Source organism: Antrostomus carolinensis, unplaced genomic scaffold, assembly GCF_000700745.2.
Source record: "Antrostomus carolinensis isolate BGI_N321 unplaced genomic scaffold, ASM70074v2 scaffold15112, whole genome shotgun sequence".
In the NCBI taxonomy this organism is placed as follows: Eukaryota; Metazoa; Chordata; class Aves; order Caprimulgiformes; family Caprimulgidae; genus Antrostomus; species Antrostomus carolinensis.
This window is the reverse complement of record NW_010300283.1, coordinates 1-10,560: the sequence shown is the minus strand read 5'-3', so window position 1 is coordinate 10,560 and position 10,560 is coordinate 1.

The following is a 10,560-nucleotide window of genomic DNA, read 5'->3' as shown; positions in this document are numbered from 1 at the left end:
CTGCTGAAGCACTGATAAGCTAAACAAAGCACTTTTCAAAGACCAATAACCGGATGGGATTTGTAGCATAAACGATGCTCCTTGTTAGTCACCAGTCCCCAGGGCATCTTCCTCACTTCGTTACAGACAAATTGGCAACAAATGAAATACTGTGTGGGATTTCCTGCCCTGGGTATGCAGGCGTGCTCCCTTGCCAGTGTGATAGCTGTCATTTATTATTTATCCAAGTATGTATACAACTCTACAGTGTGATTTAATTACTTATTAAAGGTGCCAGACTGACAGATGCAGAAGCTGGAGCTGTTTCTTTATCCAGAGAACTGACACATCCTCTCCAGGCTCTTCTAATAAAGTGCTTCACCTCAGTGGACTCCCCAAATATCTAAGCATAGCTCTTTCTCTCCGACCTTTTCCCAGCTACTCTGCTCAATATGTTAAATTCATAAAAGCTGCCAACAAAGATGTCAGTTATTCCTGTGATTTTTAGACAGGAATGTTTATACATTGGAATAATTGGTTTGAACACATTAAATCTATTTTAGCTAGGCCACTCAAGCATTTGATTAGGACTAACTCAAAAAAGGTTCTGAATGGTTTTCATACAAAGGTGAAACCCCCTCTAACTAAATAATAGCAAAAAGGTTACAGATGTTTCGTAAAGGTGAAATAAGCCCTGATTTCTTGTACGTGCCAGGGACTGTATGCACAGTGCTGTGGCTCTTTTGCAGTCCCTTACACCCTTACCTAACAGACATGCTGGTCTTGGAAACTGGATGCTAAATTCTGCATTGTTTCAATAAGCAGGGGTTTGGTTCCATGTTTTATGTCACTCTAAATTTGTTATTGTTCAGTTACCATCACAGTTACAAGCACTTCCCCTTGCCCCCAGGCACAGCTAGATGCAGGGCAGCAGGGAATCTGCAGTCTTCTTGCACTTTCACTCAGCGCCCAGTCTTTAATGGGGAAACAGATTCTGTTAGGCTTAACATTGAATTTGACCATACTTGTTTGCCAGAGAAAGACTATTAAATAGCAAGGTTCCCTTCACACAGCTCCAGAACATTTTGAGAAAGGTAATGGACACAAGAAAATCTCTTAAACTTGTATGAATCTGTGTGTTAAATCAGTAAAAACATGACTGCCCAAGGCCAGCCATTCCTGTTGCCTTGCAAACTTTTTTGGTCCCAAGACATGCCTGAAGGTTGCAGTCCTGGATCCACTTTCTCTAATTGTAGGTTAGGCCTTTTTGGTGCTAGATCTTTGGTTGAGGCCTCAAAGCACAACTACAGTGCAAGTAACACTGTTTACTGACAATAAGCTTGTCATTTTGGCTTTGGAGTTGGAGCTGGCAAACACTTCTGTGCTTGAGTTATTTTGCGTAGTCCCATCAAAGCCAACGGGTCTGTTCATGCCAACGACTCGTATTACTCCATTATTAATTCCCAGTTTTACAAATAGTTTCTTATTCTACTCCACAAAAGTCTCACAAACCAAAAATTGGTCCTGAGAAGTATAAAGATGGGATTGAGAGGCATAAAGATGTGAAGTAACACTTCCTGGCAGTGTTTTGAAGCAGGGCCTGTGTAATGGCATTTGACACAACCAAGATGGAGTTTTACATTAGGAACTCTCAGTGTGTCCCAGCTGTGACCTAATTCCATCCTGGGGTGTAAAAGTGGTGGCTGCTGGATATGTTCAAAGGCTTCACAGCGTTCTGCTAAAATGAGGAGCTAAACTATCAGAACTGCTGTTTCCTGTGCAAGAGCAAAGCACATCAGGGCAGCTGTCAGTGAAGAGCAGCAGGAAAGCAAGAGGGAAATCTCTTTAAATGGAAACATCAGCAAACAGCTAGTAAAATCAGACAATTGTAACTGTTCTCTTAAGAAATCATGCAAGTGCAGAATATAATTTTGTTAGAAATGCCAATGAAAATAATTGTAACCTCCCTGGCACTGCTTAGAGTGAGCAATCTGTTAAAAAGAGGCTCAAATCCCCTAGGGTAGGAGTTGGCTTTCACTCTTTGGAATAAGCTATATTGAGAGAACCTTGAAATATGAAAGAAAATGTGTTCAAAAACTTTTAGGCAAATGGAAGCTTGTTTTCAAAGGAAAAAATTAAAAATGACTGATAAAATGACGGCAAATCTGAACTCAGTTTGACAGGTACATGCTCATTTGCTTATTTGATATATAAATGTTGTGTATATAAATTGTAACAATTCATCTTATAACTGTGCTACTCTGTTTAACTCTGGCTGGGTTTTAGACATTTCTGTGTTATTTAGATACCTATGACATTTTCAGCTATTGTTTCTATTTTTGAACACAGCCTTTTCTTCTTCATCTAGAGAATACTATTTAAATATTTCATTTAAAAACATGTCTTTTAGTAAATTTAACACCAACTTATAGATGTTGAGAAAGGACTACTCTTTAATGACTTAGCTGTTAATTTTCAACTTTAAAATAATGGAAATTAACAAGTTATTAACATTTTGTTCAGTGAACCTTGTATACTGATGATAATGTTTCTGAATAAGATAATGGTATATAATAGGTACAATGGAACATAGTTTTAAAAATTATTTTGTGTTTATAGAGATTAGAGCTTTTACCATAATTAGTTTCTCTGTGCACGACTACATGCCAGTACCCTGGTATAGAATGAATCTAAAGGGATTACTTCTTTTTGGAAATTAAGTTTGTGATTTGCCTGGTCCTGAAAAAAACATGCTCATAAGCTTACTCATGGGGTAATCTCAGACTGTGGTGACAACTGGAGGTGTTTGGTGCACAACAGTAAATAAGTACAAGGATATTCTCAGGATCAGGATCTACAAACCAAACGGCTTTGTTGGGACACGAAACCACCTGCCAAACCGGTGCCTTAGTCCAATGGAGTCACAGAATTACACTGACTTTGTAACGCACCTGTGGAAACAGGATTTGAAAGCCTGAGTGTAGATTTGTTCATGACAAATAGGTCTCCATCATAGTTCACAGCCCAGCACTGAATTTTTTGTTACTGGCACCAACTGAAATTGTATCAGAGAAACTTAATACATGTGAACTTGTAAAGCCAGGAGCTGCTACCATGACAGTGCAAACAGTTCCATGATGTCAATTAATGTCAGCTAGCTAATACTGGAATTGCCAAAGTTCAATTTCACTTGTGACCTTGTTTGCTGAAAGAAAGACAAGAGTACCAAAATAGAAGTGCAGATACCTGTGAGAAAGTAAACAAAAAGCCAGAAATAGAAAAGCATAGATATGAGATTGACAAATGTTGGTGAAACAACCAAGGCAGCGAGAGAACATGCTAAGAGGGAAGGGTACAGTAACAAAGTACAGTCTTCTTGAAGAGAAATGATGCTGTAGAGGTGTAAATATTTTATCCTGCTTGAGACACTGTTCATAAAAGTCCCTGATTCTGAGAGGCTTCCCTGAGATAATCGAGGTAAATAATTTCTTAAAGATGGAACAATTTATTCTCCTGCTGTATGGAGCCAAAAGGTACAATTACAAAGATCTGGTCACAATCTTTTTTATAAATGTAGGCAGTTAGTTTTCCACCTCTGACCTTTTTTGTTTCCAGTACAGCTTTTTATGGAATTTAATGGGATGTTGCAGCATTCTGCTTTGTGGTGTTATTTCCATCATTTCTCTACCCCTCTTCCCCCATGGGAATTACATGATACTAAAGCAGAGATAATCCATCATTTTCTGTGTTCACCTTTTCTAGCACTTTAAGCAGTGACCCAGCAAGGTAGTCCTTACATAGTCTATCTTGTCTTTCTCTTTTTGACCTTGCAAGTTAATTACCTTTCCCTAGGAGAATTCAGAGACAGTGGACTGGCCAGAGACACTCACGTAATATAATTTAAGAAGAAGTCACATTTCTGCAGAGCCTGTAGCTCTGGAGTAATGAGGCAAGTAACTTACAATTGCTTCAAATCAAGTCCAAGCAGCCTCTCTGCCCATTTAGCTCCTTTTGGCTCTTCTTTCTCCAATAAAAGATAAAAAACTGTCTAGGTTTTGTTTATTTATCTTACATGTGAGACTAACAATAGATTCCTCCTTTGCAATTTAATATTCTCTGTAATAAAATGTGATCTGCATAGCTTATGCTAACAATACTGTTAAAGTAACATCTGTTTCAGTTTATCAATGCCTACTTCACTGACAAATGATAAACCTTAATTAATATTTTTCTAAGTACTTGCTATTTTTTTCTGAAACTACTAAAATAAAACTAAATATACAAAAATAATAACACTGTTATTATTATTCTATGTAACAGGTGTAGATACATTTGTATGCTATATACACACTCACTGTATCACAGGGGCTACTAAGATAACTATACCTGAAAGTTTGTAACCAAGGACCCCAGAAATTACTCCAGTCAAAGCCAAATTAATTGTAAAACAGACTAGAAATGCCAGTCATAGCTTTAATGAGATTACTATTTCTTACCACTGTTAAGCCTGTGGGGATCAAAGAAAATGTTCATTGAGTTAAGATGTGCTAAGAAAAGTGTAAAGAAGAGCATAAATGGCTCAGGAATTCCAGGAATCCCACTGGCTTAAATAGTCTTTTATTAAAAAAAAATGTTCTCATAGTTGAATGACTTCCAAGAAGGGCCTCAAGAGATGAAAGTGTTTCCATCTAATGTGAAAATACTTGAAAGATGCTTATTCTATGGGAAAATATTTCCACCTTTCAGAAAAGCCTGAATACAAGACTCTTGTCTTCTGTACAAGGTATTAATTTTCAGAATTAATGTACAAAATATACAGAATTCCTACTCCATTGATAATTAATAGATTATAGTGACTTTTATCTCTAACAGCCAGACAAAATAGTTCAGAGTATTTTATAAAATAGATACTTCAGTTACCTAGTGAAAAATTTTACATTCATCTTCGTGACATTGCTCCCATTTCCCTCAGGGCATAATTGACCTGGAAAGAGCATCTTCAGAGGGAAAGCAATGGGATCTCCTTCAAACACACACTGACACAGCACAGCAGTCAGTGGTGGTGGCCAACTGTGCAATACAGACATACTCTGTTTACCCTGTATCATGCTACTCCGTGCCCTTACCTGAAACACCAGTAACAGTACCTCCTGCCCTCACCACAAATCAGACGAGGGGCACAGACCTGCTACACTGTGAAATGGGGAGCTGTCCCAGTAGTATTTCAGCCATCAGGACTCTCTCTTTTTACTGTTTCTGTTTTTCTCCTTTCTTTTCATCTCCTCAAGCTGTTTTTCTCAGACAGATATAAGGAGGGAAACCAGTGTCACATGCCCAAACAGCCTCTTTGCAGATCAGGGTAAGGTTTTCTCTGCACCTCAACCACTCCCTGCTCTGGGAGTTGCTACTCTTGTAAAATGCAATTCAAGTTAAGATTGGAAAGCAGCGTTGAAATAAGCCATTTCCCTCTGTTCTTGCACCTGAATGGAGTAAGCAATAGGTTGGCATGACTCCTACAGCTGACACAGGTGTCTTGGGTGGCCTTCTAAGGAGCTGTCAGACCCTGGGGATACAGCAGTGATCACCAGACCAAGAGTGCTGACTGCCAGTGACTCAGTTTCTGGAAGCCTGTTGCATCTCTTGAGCAATCAGGAAACACAAATTCATGTGAGACCCGGCAAAGTAGAGATTATCTTGAGCCAGTCAAATAACCTAAGTTCACATTACAATCACAATGTGGGGTTTTTCTTCATGTTTTATGATTTTTAGGTGTTCAGTTATGCTGAATAATCTTTATTTGATTATAATAACTTCTAAATTGGCCACATTTGGGGAATAAAGAGATAGCCAATGCTTTTTTTTTAATGAAAATGTAGTAACTTCCAATACAGACAGAGTGATGCAAAAGGAAGCAGGAATTTGAATGTATATGCCAGGAAGATCTAAGAGATTGACAGGACATGAAGGGACACGTGGCCTGGGGAATTCAGGAGGTATAAAATCAGTTTGTATGGCATAATAATTAACTGCACACATTTTAGCAATTGCTTATTTTCTAGTTTCTGCAGCTGAAAAATTCAAATATGTCTCAGCCCCACAGAGCATCATGAGGTTTATTTGATGCTTCTCAGGCTTTTGTAAGATGCCTGGGAAGTGCAGACTTCCATAAATCATATCAGCCAAACTACTCAGCATGACTGAAAAGCAGAGGATCATTTTCCATCTCCTGTATCCTCATGGCGAGAAATGTGCAAGTTACACAACTAACCACCGAGTGTCACTGTTCGGTATTTTGACATTCTGACGTCTTTCCAAGTGCTTAGAAAACAGCTTTTAGATGCAGTCCTGGAAATGAGGGTTTTCCAACACGAATAACAGTATTTTTAAACCACAAGAGACATGCATATCTGCCACACAACGTATGGGAAAACTCAGGTGTCTGGATATGCAGCTTTCCTGAGCAAGGCACCAAGTAATGTTGGAACTAAATATTGTTCATATTGCTGGATATAATAATGTAAATCCCATTGAAAATGAAATTTAAAAAACTTTAGGAATTGGATTTTATTTTTAAGCTTAGCAATTTGAATTATTGTAGCAAATGCCATTCTTCTTTTTTGTTCAGAAAGGTAGAAAACTCTTACTGAGAGATTGTCAGGTGCTTTGCCAAGAAGGCAAAGGATACACTGTCTAAAAGAGTGAACACATTTTAAATTAAGTTCCTGTTGTGAGAAGTAATTTAACCTGACTTTAAAATGTAGTAACAGCAGACAGCAGACATCAGGACATTGATTATAATAACTTGGCGTGAGGTGCCAAGCTAGTCTTCTCTGTTTCTAGAATGTTAATATAGGTCAGAGTCTCTTGATTGGCACACAACCAGAATTTGCTGACAGACGTTCATGTGAGCTGCAGCTCATGAAGAAATTTCCAACCAGGCTTAAGAAATAATGAACCACCTCACTCTACGTAACTTATTGAGCCTCCCTTTGCTACTACTTCTTCTTCCCCCCTGCGCCCAGATGAACTCTTAGCACACTTTGCCACTGCTGTGGTGTTCCTGATGTGCCTGTGTACCTGTGTGACAGTTTCACTGCCATCTGAAGGACGTAGCATAGCTGCACAGATTCCCATGTGTATTTGTATCACAGTTCTCTGTAGAATTCTGCATGCTCCAAGTGTAATGTTCCTTAGGAAGATCCTTGCTGGGTGCTAATGCTGGTGTATCTGGGTGAGCACTCACTCAGATCAGCCAGTTGATGTGGGTGCAATAGCCTGGGGCATGTGGGTGAGCCAATCTCTCCTGACATAATCCCAGATTAGCAAACCTGCATGGCCTGCCTTTTATTTCAGATGAGGATTAGCAAACCTGCATGGCCTGTCTTTTATTTCAGATGAGTGCCTCTCCCACAGATCTCAGCCAGCCTCCCTGCACTTTCTACAGCCTTCAGCTGGTTTGGCTGGGATAGAGTTAATGTTCTTCACAGTACCTAGGATGGGGCTGGGTTTTGGATTTGTGCTGGGAACAGTGTGGATAACACAGCGATGTTTTAGTTACTGGCCAGCAGTGCTCACACAGAGTCAAGGCCTTTTCTGCTCCTCATGCCAGCCCACCAGCGAGTAGGCTGGGGGTGCACAAGAAGTTGGGAAAGGATGGGACAGGTGACCTCAACTGACCAAAGGGATATTCCACACATATGATGTCATGCTCAGCACATAAAGCTGGGAGAAGAAGAAGGGGGAGATGCTTGAGTTTGTCTTCCCAAGTAACCTTTAGACATGATGGAGCCCTGCTTTCCTGGAGATGGCTGAACAGCTGCCTACTGATGGGAAGCAGTGAATGAATTCCTTGTTTTGCTTTGCTTGTGCATATGTTTTTTGCTTTATTTATTAAATTGTCTGTATCTCAACCCACAAGTTTTCTCACTTTTGCTGTTCTGATTCTCTCACAGATTCTCTCACTGTGATGAGAGCGGCTGTTTGGTGCTTAGTTGCCAGCTGGGGTTAAACCACGACAAGTCTGTACCATCTTTCCAGCACAGGCATCCCTTATGAGTAATTATTTCTGGATGCTTTTGAAAGAGGAGCAACTCTGAAACTCTGGAAGGGGTATTAGGCCTTGGCTGGATCTGATTACACTCCACCCTTCCCTCCAGTCTGCTCTGTTTCTCCCCCTAATGGGAAACTGTTCTCTGCAGTAGTTTTTACACGTATGGAAGATGAACCCACTGATCAGAGTATGTTGTCAGGGCCCCGAGTGCACCAATAGGCCATTATGGCCTCACCTGGTGCCTCCATCCACACCCTCTGCCCACCGACCACTTGATTTCAGCTCAGCCCTAGGCTTTCAGCCTGTGCCTGGCCACGGACTCCACTGGTCTGGACTGTGACCTGTGGGCTGAGTTCCCAGCGTGACCTCAGAGCTGTCTTGTCACTGTGCACCTGCCCAGTGATCACAGGACTGTGCCTGACCCTGCTTACCCTCGCTGGGCCTGACCCTGACCAGCAGGTTGCCTTCCAGGCTTCACCTTGTACTTGCCTCATCACCATGAACTTGCCTGACCATCTCACCTTGCTCGGGTACTGTGGGATGGGGCCCTGGCTGGTGAAGCACCTGCCTTGCTGGCTGCATTCTTGCTCTTGGCTCCATGTTCCCTGAAAAGCAGGTGGCTTTTGCTGCTCCCTGGCTTGTGTAGCATACACTCAGGAAAGAGGAGGTGCCTGTAAAAACTGTATAAAGAAAGCAAGTGTGAGAGAGGTTGAATCTGCAGAGAAAGCGCATGTGAAATCAGGAAGGTGAAATGCAGAATTGTATGTTTCTGTGAAATGGGTTGGAGGAAACTGGGTAAAGGTTGTTAGGAAATGAGATGCTAGGATGTGACACTTCCTGAGAATGGAAAGGACATAAAATTATAGAAAGAAGAAACATTATGCAAATGAACAGGGGTAAAAGAAAAATTAACAAAAGCTAGTAAAATAAAAGGAGAAAAATATTTAAAAACTAAAATGAGCATGCTCATCAGTACAAAACCCAGCACAGAACTCTGGGGGATTTTACTGTAAAAACTTTTTATTCCTTACTCTATTTTTCATAAGGATTTTCCATAATCTTTCATGGCAACTAAATCTCTTTGGTGAAGGAAACAGTCAAAGATTTTTTAGCAATCCAAGTCCACTCTCAAGTTTTTATCAATTCCGGACAGCACTATGAGGGGAAATAGTAATGTAAATACTGTCTACATCATCCACCAAAATTTTAATCTCTATGAGCCAAAGTAGAATCAGTAACAGAAAATTAAAGCATGTCTCTTAAAGCAGAATAGCCAAAAAAGAGCATGTGATGCCTAGAACAGCTATTATTCTAGTTGTTGAGTCCACACAGGCTGACCTAAATATTGATGTGTTTAATGCCATCCTGCACATTCTGGTAATGTGGGAATGTCTACAACAGGCAATGTGGGAAGCTTCCTAAAACAGAATCAGCTAACAAAAAATAATGGTTTAAATGAATTAGTAAAAGAGGCTGTGGAAAAGTTACTGAATTTCTTGTGCTGAAACAGCAGAGGGACAGAGTAATCACATCCTCTTAGCATAAGGTACTTAGGCTTTTCTCTGGAGTGTCTGAGGCAAGGTGTTACAGAACACAAGATCCTGAACCAGGCACACTCAAAATATGATCAAATAAGGTAAGTTTTTCCTCTGAAACAAATAGAGTAGAGGAAATCAAGTGAAAGAAATTTGGCATGGATTTGAGGGTGACAGAGCACTGGAACAGGCTGCCCAGGAAAGTTGTGGAGTCTCCTTCTCTGGAGACATTCAAAACCCGCCTGGACGCCTTCCTGTGTGATCTCATTTAGGTTCCTGCTCCAGCAGGGGGTTGGACTGGATGATCTTTCGAGGTCCCTTCCAATCCCCAACATTCTGTGATTCTGTGATTCTGTGATTTTTTTTTTTTCCAGAAAAAAAAATCAAACAAAAAAGTACTCCTACATTTTAGAGACCATGTAATATAATGTGTAAGGTGAAAAGAACGTGCATGGTGCCTGTCTGGTGGTGCACAGTCATTACAGGGCTGCCTGCGGAGCCCTGGCAGCGTGGTGGATGGAAGACTTGCTGGGGAGAAGCAGTTCTGCAGGGTCCCCTGAGCTGTCAGGCCTCCTCCACCCCCTTTGCTGGCAGGGTGAAGAATCCCACCCGTGAGACACTGGAGTCTGGTGGGGTTTGGGGAGTACTAACAACAGCCTCTGAGGCTGAGGAGGGGAAAAAAATGCAATATAAATTAAAAAGAGGTAAAACTGCTGTAGCCCTTCTCTGTCCCACCTGTGCTGTTGGACAGGGCTTGCTGCCCCACGGCCTGTGTTAGGGTTAACACAGCTGCTCATCAGCCTCCTGCTTAAGCGCTGTCCATCCTTCGCCTCACTCATCACAAGGAACTATTTTGGCCTCACTTCACGATGGAATTTTATTTAAAGCCATTCCGTATCCTGCTCCGAAAGCAACATTTGTGGCTGCTGCATCACACTGACCTACCTACACCTCAGGCACGGACAAGTCTGAACCATGCCCGCAGCTCTTCACCCT